Source organism: Typopeltis vanoorti, chromosome 6 (assembly GCF_054136105.1).
Source record: "Typopeltis vanoorti isolate ZY-2024b chromosome 6, IOZ_Tvanoo_1.0, whole genome shotgun sequence".
NCBI classification, from domain to species: Eukaryota; Metazoa; Arthropoda; class Arachnida; order Uropygi; family Thelyphonidae; genus Typopeltis; species Typopeltis vanoorti.
In genome coordinates, this window is record NC_143554.1 from 9,451,368 (window position 1) to 9,465,804 (window position 14,437).

Consider the following 14,437-nt stretch of genomic DNA (forward strand, 5'->3'; position numbering starts at 1 on the left):
TTTGTGGGTTGCAGAAACTAGTTGATAGGCGGATGAGGGGAGATATGATTGAGACATTCAAATTGCTAAAGGGATTCTATATGATTAATTCAGAGGATATTTGTGAGATCAGGACTGGTGGTGGGAGAACTAGGGGACACCTATGGAAGCTGGGCAAGAGTGTGGTTAGCAGGGGTGTTAGAGCTTGGTTCTTTACTTTTAGAGTGGTAAATGAGTGGAATAAGCTGCCAGAGTCTGTTGTGGGTGCTATGACGGTGAACGAGTTCAAGACAAGGTATGATAGATACTGTGAGAATGTAATCGCATAGTTGTGTGGACATGATGTTTAGGGCCTCCCTCGATGAGTCTAAGGACTCCTGGAGTCGCCCGAAATAATAATAATAATAATAATAATAATAATAATAATAATAATAATAATAATAATAATAATAATAATAATAAATAGAATCGACATCGACAGGCAGCCTACCTCATCTCACCGCCGTTTTTCACTGAAAGTCGACTCTCTGGTGTGATTTCTATTTTTAAAGTATCCAGACTTGTGACACCGCTCTGATGTTGCGCATGGAATTAATTAATGGATTTTGAAGAAGTAAGGCACTACTCTCTCACATTTAGATGTAACAAAAAAATATATCGATAATGTTATTATTTCATCATAGGGAATAATATTTTAGTAATATGATGCTTTTAATGTTTCAAGATGTAATACAACGTTGCTAAAATTAGCGTTACAGCTTTGGTTCATCTCTTCGATAAACGATTATGTACTGTATCAGATATCATCGTTTGTTGATATTTTCATAAAGATTTTCTGAAACTAGGTTTCATGTCGGGCATATCAAATAATAAAAAAGAAAAAAGTAATATGGTAACCTAATGCTTATAAGTGTAATTAAAATTACACTTATAGGCATGAGCGATTTACATTGTGTGTGGAACTGTTGAGTAGTAAATCAATTTTTATCAGATACTCGGAATTTGCATTCCAGACTATCTAATTAAAGTTCGCCTTTGGAGACAATATTAAAAAATAACATTAATGGAGGGAAAAAAAATTTTTTTTGTTCTCTTAGTTTTCTGGAGCAGTGCATTATTCGATATCCTTTTTTATACCTTCCTATATATTGTGTGATAATCTTCTAGTAGTATTATCACAGAGCAATCGATAGTATTACACCTACTAATATTGATAATCAAGTGACCTGTGAGTATATAAAGCAATTTTGTAATAAATAATTTTTTTTCTCTTTACTTTATATGTTGCCGGAATTGTTATATTTTGAATCGCACATTTTCAAAGCTACCTTATTCTCTTCTTTCAGGTCGCTTCGGAACAAACGAACGCAGATTCACAAGAACTTATTCTTCGCAATGTTTATTCAGGTAATTGTTCGCCTTGTGTTGTATGTTGACCAATGGCTGGCAAGAGAAGCTTTGGACAGTGCTGTGATGAGGAACGGAATTCATGTCAGCATAGATAAGACGGTAAATTTTTTCTCCTTAAAATTTAGTCATTGTTGAGATGATTTTACTATGTTGAGAATTCGAGTGTACCAACAAATTCTTTATGTAGGCGAAGAGCGCAATAGATTCGGATGATTACTAGGGTGGCCAAACATGGCCGTATAGGATTTGAACTCACAGCCTGTTGGTAAAGATCCTCCCGTTGCATGGATGTTTGTGAAAGTTGTAAGGTGGTAAATGATTTTCAATGCCCATTGTGAGACCACCAGCCAGCTGAGTGGAGGCATGAATTAGCTTGGAAATTTCTATATTTGGTCTAGCGGGATTCACGGATTATTTAACTCTTACCCTACCGATCGATACTAAAGTAACCTCAGTTTACTAACAATTCGTAGGTGGGAATAACAAAAGAAAAGTATATGCTGCATTAAAAAAAAAGAGTACTGTCAAATCAAATTTTTAACTGATTCTTAAACGAACCTACCGTGGTTGGAAACAACTAGAAAGAAATGTCAAATTACAGAATTTTCTTAATACTGAAGACTTTATCACTCTGTTTTCATCACTATGCCATGCAACAGTTATAGTGAACATTTCTAGCACAAGGTCTGCCACATTTCATTTGTCTTGCAATTGTTAAAGTAACTCCCATAAAAATTGTAAATAGATAGTTTAATTCAATAACAAATGGGTAGATAAAGACAACGGTCAAAAATAAGAGGTCAAAATGAGATTATCAAAGTGCCTGAGAAGGAGTGTGGACATCCCTCACAGCAACATAGTGCTCACAGCAATGTTTCATGCTGTTTATGATAGCGTCCAGGAGCTGGGTTGGTAATAACATCACTGTTCCTCCAAAGCTCTCTTAAGTTCCTAAAGTTTTTAGGGATGGGGAGCGGAGAACCATAACACGTCTACCTAGAGAATCCTAGACATGCTCAATAGGATGAAGGTCAGAAGACCTGGTTGACCAGTCCATACGTTCGATAGTCGCTATCATCGTACGTCCGTTCGATGTACGTTGCTATCGCATCGCATACGAACGGACGTAGGGGTCCAGGACCTCGTCTCTATTGAGTTGCACCATTCACGGTTTTTCTGGGAAGCACATGTAGCTGTGTCCACTAAACGATATGCCTTCTCAAACCATCACACTACCTCCACCATAAGTGACCCTTTCACAGATATTAGAACAGATGTTCCTGGTTCTGTATCACTTTGTAGAGTATATTGACCCATCTGCTCACAATGGAAAAGTCTTCTGCGCACAGTGGAAGCCGATACCAATGTTCCTGGCGAAACGAGGTCAGGTCGTAGCTGATTCAGGTTAACACTTCTGTTTCAGGGAGCAATGGGTGATAGATAATCGGAGATATCTGTCACCCATTGCGGTTATAGCTCGTGGCCTTCCTTCGCTGTATCTTAAGAATGCTGTTCGTGACTGTCGGAATTTATTCCACAGCCTTAAACCACAGAACGGCTCACATGCAACTATTTGGCTACCTTCTCATGACTTTGGTCCGCCTCTAGTCGTACGATGGCTCGCCGCCTGAATTCATCGGTTAAATGATATCTTGCAGCTATATCTAAGATTTTTTAAGATGTGTCACGAATGTTTTTTTCTCATTCCTGACACTAAATAGAAACCAAAAAACACATGAACGCCACTTGTTTGTGACATAACCGGACTCGTGTTACTTTTTTTTACATAATGTACTACACGAATACGTGCAGCAGCTGCGGAAAATCCTTTCCAATCGAATTTCAGACTCATTGAACCAGTAATTCTCAGTGATCTACCTACCTCAGTTCTGTGGAATAGCCATCATTATGAAGTATTTCCCAAGCATCTTCAGCTGTTTGAGAAGAACAGCAACGGAATACTTTGCTCTTGACACCAGCCCACACACGACATATATCTGCCATAGGTCTTGCAGCCTCTGTCTGGTGTAGAAGGAATAAAAATATATCAGAGAACATTTCCATGAAAACGACATATCTGATGTAACGTTTCCGCAACGTGATGCCTTATTTTGTCTGATGTTCTAGCTTGAATTTATACAGCTACTGTGGAGATCTTTATGCATATAGGTGAGCCTTTTGGTTCTTCTTCTTCATCAAGAAAAATAATACGATTAGAAGGCTTTTTCAAGTACAGTGGTTTGGATGAATTTTTATTCTTTTTATCAATTTAAATAATGATGACCTCAGTTTTATATTTACCAATCTTCGATCTCGATCTTAAATATTTTCTTCTCACTGTTGGGACCTCAGAGATTGTAGGCATTAGCGAGACCTGGCTATCCGAATCAGGTATCGAGTGAAAAGGGTACAGTATTTTTAGGAAGGATAGACAGGATAAGAGAGGAGGGGGACGTTCTGTTAATGATATCGGATGACTTTAATCCAGTTAGAATTGAGACCTATTTATCCTTTGAACTCGTGGGACATTTTCCGATATTGTATCATTTAAATATTTTTTAAATGCTTCCCATGCACTGTCGATATTGTTCGCATCCACAACCAATACCATTCCGCTGAACACAGTATTCTCCTCAGTTGGTCATAATTTCCTGCTTTGTAGTTTACTACTAACAGTATTTCAGGTGGCATTGAATTTGAAGCCATCTGGTGTGAGGTGCAATCTAACAAGATCAATTACATAGTGGGATGTTGTTACAGACCTGATGGATCGGTTACTGGTGATGAAGAAATGCATCACCAAATGGAGAGGATGGGTGAGAAAAGAGTAATCATAATAGGAGACTTTAATTATCCAAATATTGATTGGGTAGCAATAAAATCTCATGAGAAGAACGAAAATGAATTTATTGAGCTGTTGCGAGACAATTTCCTCAAGAAGCATGTGAGAGAAGGAACTAGAGGTCAAAAAGTGTTAAATTTGATTACAGTGTCAGAGGGCGTTTCAGTTAAAGACGTAACTATTGTGCCTCCGGTTGCTGACTGACCATGCGGTACTCACTTGGGAAGTGACTACGTTTATGAATGTTCCATTCAGAAAAAGTTACATGCTGACCTACAAAGCAGGAAATTATGACCAACTGAGGAGAATAATGCGTGCAGTGGAATGGTATTGGTTGGTGGATGGGAAGAATATCGACAGTGCATGGGAAACATTTAAAAAATATTTTAATGATGCAATATCAGAATGTCTCCCACGAGTTCAAAGAATAAATAGGTTGGGAGTTCAAATTGATGTGTAATCTTATTAAGCAAGAGATTCGTAAGAAACGGATGATGTGGGAGAAATACCGTGTGCATAAGAATGGTGTCCGTTTTGAAAATTATAAGCACTAGAAGAGTCAAAACTGTTGTACGGAAAGCTGTGTCTGAGTATGAAAAGAAACTGGCTTTGCAAGCTAAAGACAATCCACAAGAGTTCTATCGATATGCTGCGAGTAAACGAAAGAATGAATATGAAAGAATAGCTCTACTGAATGCAGATAGTGTGAGGATGACAAACGCAGAATAGGTTTTTAACTAATGAGTGACTATTTTGCTAAAAGCTATCAACCTGGTGTACGCGACATTGAGTTCATTGCTACCTCTTCAGTGGATGATGAAACTCGGGTAGAAAGTTCTAATACTTCCTCTTTCATCAGGAAATGAAAGAGGAAGTACTAAAAATTATTAAATATTAAGTATTAAGAATGATCCGGTTCATAATTTGATGAATAACTGCTGCAGCTATGGGTCTGAAGTTGCTGATCGATTCCCTTGTTTGCGTATAGGTATGATTAGCGTGGTCTTTAAAACGCTTGGTATATTTTCATTTTAAGGATTTTATCTATAATTACAGGATGACTGGAATGCATGTTGTTTAATATCTTCGGATCTCATTCCATCAATTATAATAATAACAATAAGATTCGATTTTTTCACATATAACAATTTAGTCCGGGCCTCCGTATCTCAGTAGATTTCGATTATGCCTTTTGCTTGGAAATATAGCAATTCCTCGATTAATGCGCTATTTAAAACAGGCGCATTAATCGAAAACGCACTAATTGAATGTAATAACCGATGGGGAAAAGTATAATTCGTTCCTCAAATTTCTTTTTTGACCATTAGTTATTTTTTTTTTTTTTTTTAAAGAATTAGGGTATATCTCAGGGCAGAGTTAAAGGAAAATCATGAAACTGAAAGACAATGAAACATATTTAGAATATAAATTTATTATTCTATTTCTTAACAAAAAAATTCAACTAGTTTAGTGGGCATTCTGTTTCTTTTTTTTTTCCATACGACTGACGGTATGGCCCTATTTTCCTGCTTCTCTCTTCATCAGGGTCAGAAGTTTTTAATTTAAAAACTTCGACTGTAAAAAATATTTTCAAATTGTTTCTGTGAAATCTGTTTGAGCTTGTCAATAATTAAATTTTCTTCATATTCTTCGGGGTCTTCTGGCTGTGCATCTAAATTTAGCAGGTCGGAATCACTCAATTTCTCTTGGACGTTATCATTGTCAATCTCATCAAAACCCACTTCACGTCCGATGTTGGCATTTTCCTCAACAACGTTATCCATTTCATTTGAAAGGCTTCTAAAATCATTTGCACCATGTGGAAGAATGTGTATCCAAACGGATCGCATATTGCTGGCAGTAATTTCATTCGACTTTGCCACTTTATAACCAGGCGGAGATTTCTCTGATTAGGCGCAAGAAAAGTTTTAAAGGCATTCGCTTCCTCGAAAAAAAGACCGGTTTCATCGACATAAAATATTTGTTGGTCACAATAGTCCCCTTCCACAATTTTCTTCAAAATCTCTGGATAATTTGCGGCCACCTCCTAATCTGCACTTGCAGGTGCAGATAAAACAAAAATGATTTTGTTTTAAGAAGGTCAGTGCTTAGCAGGATCTGATTTTAGTTACAATCTTCGATCCATACAGAAAGAAGTCTCTATAATTCAATCATTATAATACTTTGATTTCGACTGGTCTGCATGCATGATGAACTTGAAGCAGCCTTACCTTTCTTTGTATTCAGCAGCTTTGCTTAAAATTGTTCTTACGGTTGATTCACCCATTTTTGTGTTCTTGTCCTATTTTGCTCTGGATTCACCTTGTTCGTTTTTCTTTAATATTTCAAGTTTTCCTTCCAATGCGATTATTTTTCGAATCGTTTTCGCATTTCCACTTTTTTTGCTCACTAATTCTTTTACTCATGATGAAAGGCTAGGAAAATACTTTAAAATAAAAAAGAAAGGAAAACAACTGCAAAGGAAGTAAGAAACATGATCATCAAAATGCTATGTAATTAGCAGACAACATAAATTTTGGCGGTAAATTTCGAACATAGTGTACATGGAAATAGTGTAGTATGCCATTAAAAAAATAATTTTGTAAAATGTTTTAAATCGGTAACTAAATTACTTCATTCCGGTGAATGATTTTTTAAAATAGTTAACCATAAAAATTGTATAGATAGAAAATTTTTAAAATCTGTAACATTTATTTTTAAGATATACATAGGCGCTCTAATCGAATTTGGGTATAGAAAAAAAAAATGACGCACTAATCGAAAACGCACAATCGAGGGATTGCTATTTTCGAATGTCATCTAAGACGCGAAGAATGTACACAGATAAATATATATTTATGCATAATACGAATCACCTTATCCTAAATTGATTATTACAAAATCTAATTCTAGGCTTTAAGGGGTAATTATTATTATTAACAGTTTAGATTTGAAGAAAAACGTGTCTGTAAACAAACTGGGTTGTTTGTAAAAATTGTACGATTTTATTATTTTATTTTATTTTAAATTTAATAAATTTTATTTATATTATTACGCGACATTTTTACGCTATGATTAGTGTGGTCTTTAATAATGAGAATGATTTTACTGACATTACAGTGCATGCAAATAGTGAGGAGGAGGAGTGTTGCGTGTGGGAGCTTGTCCTGGCATAGTTTGACTTGTACCAGAAATAGTCGCATATTACTCAAATCGATCGTCTGCTAGTAATCATAATCGAAGAATGTGCATGTTTTACAATGTTGTTTCAAAAAAGGACAGGCATTAAATTTTGTGAAACTTGAAAAGCTTACAGAGATAGTTAGTCGAAATTTTAAAACAATTCAAATCGAGTAATGTTGTAAGTGCGCTAAGAATTTTTCTAGTGTTACAAAAAAAAAAAAAGTTTAAATAATGTCAAAAATGGCATTAATGAGAATGCACGAAAATAAAGACTTCAACAACTCATAGAACAACGAAATTTAAGAAATATTAAGAAGTACTTATTCAGCTCAGACAGATGTTTGACCATACGATTAATAGCTGGAGAGTTGAATCTCAAAGAAACAAAGAGTAAAAGGCTAAAAGGGATGAACAGTGAACGAGCTCACCAGTACTTTGTCAGTGGATAATTTAGGCATAAAAAAGTTTTATCATGCCGCTAGTTGCTGTTTTTTTTTTTTTAAGGTTCGCCTTCCAATGTTTTTTTAGCTTTTCCAAAACGGAAAGATGTCTTGAAAGGAAAAATATCTGGCAGCACTGAGGATATTCAAAAGAAAGTGACTAAATTGACTCAGACTTTGAAGATAATTACGAAGATAATTCAATAAAGAAATGTTTTGACTCAATCTGAAAGAGACTGAGTCAATTAGAATATATCAATAAAAGTATCTTTCGCAACGTGTATTGACTCATCGCATCATAGCCACGCTTAGGAACCATTACAGCAAGTAAAACTTAATTTAGTAAAAAAAAAAATAAAATAACAGTAGTAAGAATAGCGGCTTTAATATATTATTTGAAAATAAAAAAAATAGTGCTAGAAACAACCAACCCTTTTTGTAAGAAATAGTGAAATCACCCCTCAATGCTGTCTCCTTTGTGCTAGCGAACTTGAAGAGTTTTAATTTTTTTCATACTGCTTAAGTTTATAATTCTGGCGGAGTCGGCAGGAATAGCGATGAAATCTCACGGAAGAGGTACTTCTATTGTGATGAATAAATGTGTAGTAATGCTAGATAGCCAATCGATGAAGGACACTTAACGAATCACATGATAACAAGAACACTCAAATTGTCGATGTATTTTTCTTTTTGTATTTCTTTCCATTTTCTATCCACTTTCACTAGTAATGGATTTTACTTTTCTTTGTTATGACAGCCCGTTCTTTGTGAGATGTTTTATGCCCTATTGGAGTACTCGGGAACTGCCGTGTTCACATGGATGCTACTAGAAGGGATCTATCTACATACGAGCATCGTCGTTGTCTTTCCACGAGAATTTAAATTTATCTACTTTTACGTATTAGGCTGGGGTAAGTGACTTCATGTTGAATAAACATTTTAGAATAATCATTTAATGAATGATTTTGGAGATGTAAATAAATAACAGAAGAGCTCTCATAGAACGAAGTGAAACCATCATTCCTTAGATTTTGATTTTTAAAAATAAAGTAGTATTTTAAACCTAGCTCTAGACAGGTTAAGTGAGGGAGATCAGGCTTTTTATTTATTAAATGACCTATGATTATCTTTACCTCAAAAATTCTTTCTTCTTTCTACATTGTTTACACCTAAAACTATAAAATATCATAAAATTTTTGCGTGCATTTCACAGGCGTCACCCCCCTCAAGGGGCGTTTGATTTCTTATGTGCATTTTCATACAAACTATTTTTTTTTTTCAAGATGCAGCCACATGCTTTGCGTGGTCAGAGTTCTCGCAACAGCTAAAGTTTACTTAGAAGGTCCAAAGTGTAATCCATAAGTGAGGATTAAAATAAAAAGTTGATTTTTTTTTTTTTTTTTACAAAAGACACTCTTAACAGGTGGCTGTAAAGAAAAAAATATTCCCATTCTTTATTATATAAATCAAGTGGATATTAAATCCAGCATTATTTCGAACCGAATGTAGAAACTATGAAAATTTCGTACGAAATTTGACCAGAGAGCTTACGGGAATACATTCGCCGGCATTTACGAGTTACCACAGCGCAGACCTTATAAGAGACATGACCGCTAGCCCAAGCGTCCCTATATATTCGTCTTCTATTGGTCCATTTTGATAATGTTTCACTGGCCTGACAGCTGTTCGAACTGGTTGGTTCTCCTCAGAGACCAGGCAGAAACCTTAAGAAAGCAAAAACTCTCGTTCAGTACTAAGGAACTCGAAATGTCGGAGAGGTGTATTTTTCTTAAGCGAGCGGTAGTTTGCAGCTATTTGTATCAGTTCATTAGTATGTGAAGACGTTTTCAGGAAGAACTTTGTTGCTTCTCTGACACTTCGAGTTCTGTGTTCGCGTTCGATGGTAATCCCAGAACCATCATCAGGTTAACAAAGTTCATTCTAACTGGTAATTAGTTTACGGAATTAACAACGCATATAAAGTATATTAATTAACGGTAACGTTAATAAATAACTTCTATATTTCGGAAACGTCACGTTGCCATCTTCAGGAACATAAAGATATGGTATGTGCACGCAGGCACTAACAAAAGCAAATGAGGAAGAAAGCAAGAAACTAATATTGTTCCTAAAGTCCTAATGGTGCCCTTTGGCGGGCTAATTTGGTTGTCTTGGCAGTTGGGCTGAAGTTCTCAAAATGTAAGTCTCCCAAATTTTGGATAGTTTCATGCACCCAAAATTGTTGAGGTTAGGAACGTTTTTTAGAGCTGCTGATGATTCCTTGAATAATCTTTCGTGTTTAAACTTGCTGCGGTGTATTATTTTTGTTTTCTTCCAACGAATTCTATGGTGGGTATCTAAGGCATGGTCTGCCAGCCCAGAGCGGCTGTACTGGTGAAACTGGGTGTAGTCTTTGTGTTCTAAAATCCTGATATTCGTTGTTCTGCCTGTTTGGCCAAAGTAGGACAGTTTGCAGCTGCAAGGGACCTGGTATACACTAGGTAGGTCTAGGGGAAGTGGTTGGTCTTTGGTAGAGCGGATAAGGGATGCGAACTTTTTATATGGTCTGTAACAAGAAGTAAGGTCATATTTTCTGAGGATATTGGTTATTTTCTTAGAGGTGTCCTGGATGTAGGGAATGGTGGTAGATTTGGTGTAATATTTATTGTGGAGGGGGGGGGGGGGGAGTTGTGGTTTACTGGTTTTAGTATTTTTTGGATTTTTTGGGGTTATAGCCATTGGCTAAGAAAGTGTTGAGGATGTGGTTTAGTTCAGTAGTTAGGGCCTTGTCATCTGAGCAGATTAATTTTGCCCTGTTATATAGTGTTTTTATAACCCCATATTGTTGTGAGGGTGGTGGTGGGATTGCTGGTGAATATATCTGCCAGTATGTGTGGGTTTTCTGTAAACAGAGAAAACCAAAGATCCATCAAGCTGGCGGGTGATTAAAGTGTCTAGGAAGGGGAGGGTGTTGTTTTCCTCTTTTTCTAAGGTGAACTGGACTCTGGGGTGTTGGTTGTTTAAGTGTGTTAGGAAGGAGTGGAGTGAGTCTGAGTCATGTGGCCAAATAGCGAACACATCATCCACGTAACGAAGCCAAATAGTGGGTTTTTGTGGGGCGGAGTTTAAGGCTTTCTCTTCAAAGGTCTCCATAAAGAAATTGGGCAAGGGTGGGGAAAGTGGTGAACCCATGGCTGTCCCCTCTATCTGTTTGTAGAACGTTTCTTGCCAAACGAAATAGCCTGAGTTCATTGTGAACTGAAATAGGGCTGAGATATCGGGAGGAAACTTGGCTTGGATGAGCTCTAGGGTTTCTTTGAGTGGGGCATTAGTGAATAGGGAGGAGACGTCAAAACTGACCATTATGTCAGTGTGCTGGAGTGAGAGGTTTTCTATACTGGCTTTAAAGTGGTCTAAGTTTTTTATGTGTGATGGGTGTGTTGCCAGTATAGTGTGTGAGCGTTTTGGCTAAATGTTTGGCTAATTTATATGTGGGGGAATCAGTGCCATCCAGTATGGGACGTAATGGCATATTTTGTTTATGTATTTTTGGGAGTCCATATAATCGGGGGGGGGGGGGTATAGAGTTATAAGGTTTTAGTTTGTTAGTGACTTCCACAGACCAAGAAGTGACTTTCTTAAGCAGTTTGTGGAGAGTTCTAATCTGAGAGCTGGTAGGATTATATTCAATAGGGAGGTAAGTAGTACGGTCTAGTACTAAAGCATTAAGCTTACCTTTCTAGTCCTTTTGATTTAGCACCACAGTGGCGTTTCCCTTATCCGCTTTTGGTGATTACTATTTTTTTTTTATTCTTCATTTCTTGTAGGGCTGAATATTCGTCTTTGGATAAGTTGGTTTTTGGAGGTTTGGCTTTAGTGAGAACACCGACTACATCCAGTCTGACGTTGTTGGCGATATGGTTAGGAAGGTTGCGAATCCCACGTTCTATTTGGATCATGATTTCCTCGGCAGGTATTCTTTTAGGAGCTAGGGCGAAATTGTGACCACGTGCAAGAGCGGTGAGTGCTTCAGGCTTTAAAACTACCGACGAGAGGTTGACTACAGTGTTGAGTGGTGGCTGTGGTAAGGAAGTAGAATTCATTATCGGGTTTTCATATTTTTTCAAGTGCTGACTTCGTATTTTTTCGACCTCTTTTCTTGCCGATGCGCATGAGCCGTCAAAAAGTATCGTCCAAAGATCATGGCCAAGTGTATTCGAAAGTTCTTCCTCTAGCTCCCGTAAGGTTTTGTTTACGTCGGCAAGGAGAACACGCGTCGCGTTAATTTGTTCTCTTAACAGGGCGAAGCTAGTGCGATTATAAAACCGCAGAGCTTTCTGTGAAGTAAAACGGTGCTTCAATTTAACACAATTAGGGATTACCTTGTTATCCCGGCAGCGTTTTAGGAACGCCAGACGATTTATTTGTCTGGATATCTTCAACCTCATTTTGCCGTATTGACGGGCCTTTCGTGTGATGGAATCTCCGTGGATGATCATAATTCTAGTAGCAAGGCTTATACGTTGGTCATACATAACTGGTGATTAGTGTACGGAATTAACAACGCATATAAAGTATATTAATTAAAGGTAACTTTAATAAATAACTTCTATATTTCGGAAACGTCACGTTGCCATCTTCAGGAAAATAAAGATATGGTATATGCACGCAGGCACTAACAAAAGCAAATGAGGAAGAAAGCAAGAAACTAATATTGTTCCTAAAGTTCTAATGGTGCCCTTTGTCGGGCTAATTTGGTTGTCTTGGCAGTTGGGCTGAAGTTCTCAAAATGTAAGTCTCCCAAATTTGGGATAGTTTCATGCACCCAAATTTGTTGAGGTTAGGAACGTTTTTTAGAGCTGCTGATGATTCCTTGAATAATCTTTCGTATTTAAACTTGCTGCGGTGTATTATTTTTGTTTTCTTCCAACGAATTCTATGGTGGGTATCTAAGGCATGGTCTGCCAGCCCAGAGCGGCTGTACTGGTGAAACCGGATGTAGTCTTTGTGTTCTGAAATCCTGATATTTGTTGTTCTGCCTGCTAAAAGTGTTCTGTCTGTCTCCTAAAACGCTGCCAGGATAACAAGGTAATCCCTAATTGTGTTAAATTGAAGCACAACAAGAAATGAAGAATAAAAAAAAATAGTAATCGCCAAAGCAGATATGGGAAACGCCACTGTGGTGCTAAATCAAAAGGACTAGAAAGGTAAGCTTAATACTTTAGTACTAGACCGTACTACTTACCTCCCTATTGAATATAATCCTACCAGCTCTCAGATTAGAACTCTCCACAGACTCCTTAAGAAAGTCACTTCTTGGCCTGGGAAGTCACTAACAAACTAAAACCTTATAACTCTATACCCCCCCCCGATTATATGAACTCCCGAAAATGCATAAACAAAATGTGCCATTACATCCCATAGTGGATGGCATTGATTCCCCCACATATAAATTAGCCAAACATTTAGCCAAAACGCTCACACACTATACTGGCAACACACCATCACACATAAAAAACTCAGCCCACTTTAAAATCAGTATAGAAAACCTCTCACTCCAACACACTGACATAATGGTCAGTTTTGACGCCTCCTCCCTATTCACTAATGTCCCACTCAAAGAAACCCTAGAGCTCATCCAAGCCAAGTTTCCTCCCGATATCTCATCCCTATTTCAGTTCACAATGAACTCAGGCTATTTCGTTTGGCAAGAAAAGTTCTACAAACAGATAGAGGGGACAGCCATGGGTTCACCACTTTCCCCACCCTTGCCCAATTTCTTTATGGAGACCTTTGAAGAGAAAGCCTTAAACTCCGCCCCACAAAAACCCACTATTTGGCTTCGTTACGTGGATTAACTTAAACAACCAACACTCCAGAGTCCAGTTCACCTTAGAAAAAGAGGAAAACAACACCCTCCCCTTCCTAGACACTTTAATCACCCGCCAGCTTGATGGATCTTTGGTTTTCTCTGTTTACAGAAAACCCACCCATACTGGCAGATACATTCACCAGCAAACCCCCCCCTTCACAACAATATGGGGTTATAAAAACACTATATAACAGGGCAAAATTAATCTGCTCAGATGACAAGGCCCTAACTACTGAACTAAACCACATCCTCAACACTTTCTTAGCCAATGGCTATAACCCCAAAAAAATCCAAAAAATACTAAAACCAGTAAACCACAACTCCCCCCCCCTCCACAATAAATATTACACCAAATCTACCAACAACCCCTACATCCAGGGCACCTCTGAGAAAATAACCAGTATCCTCAGAAAATATGACCTTACTTCTTGTTACAGACCATATAAAAAGTTGGCATCCCTTATCCGCTCTACCAAAGACCAACCACTTTCCCTAGACCTACCTGGTGTATACCAGGTCCCTTGCAGCTGCAAACTGTCCTACTTTGGCCAAACAAGCAGAACAACAAATATCAGGATTTCAGAACACAAAGACTACATCCGGTTTCACCAGTACAGCCGCTCTGGGCTGGAAGACCATGCCTTAGATACCCACCATAGAATTCGTTGGAAGAAAACAAAAATAATACACCGCAGCAAGTTTAAACACGAA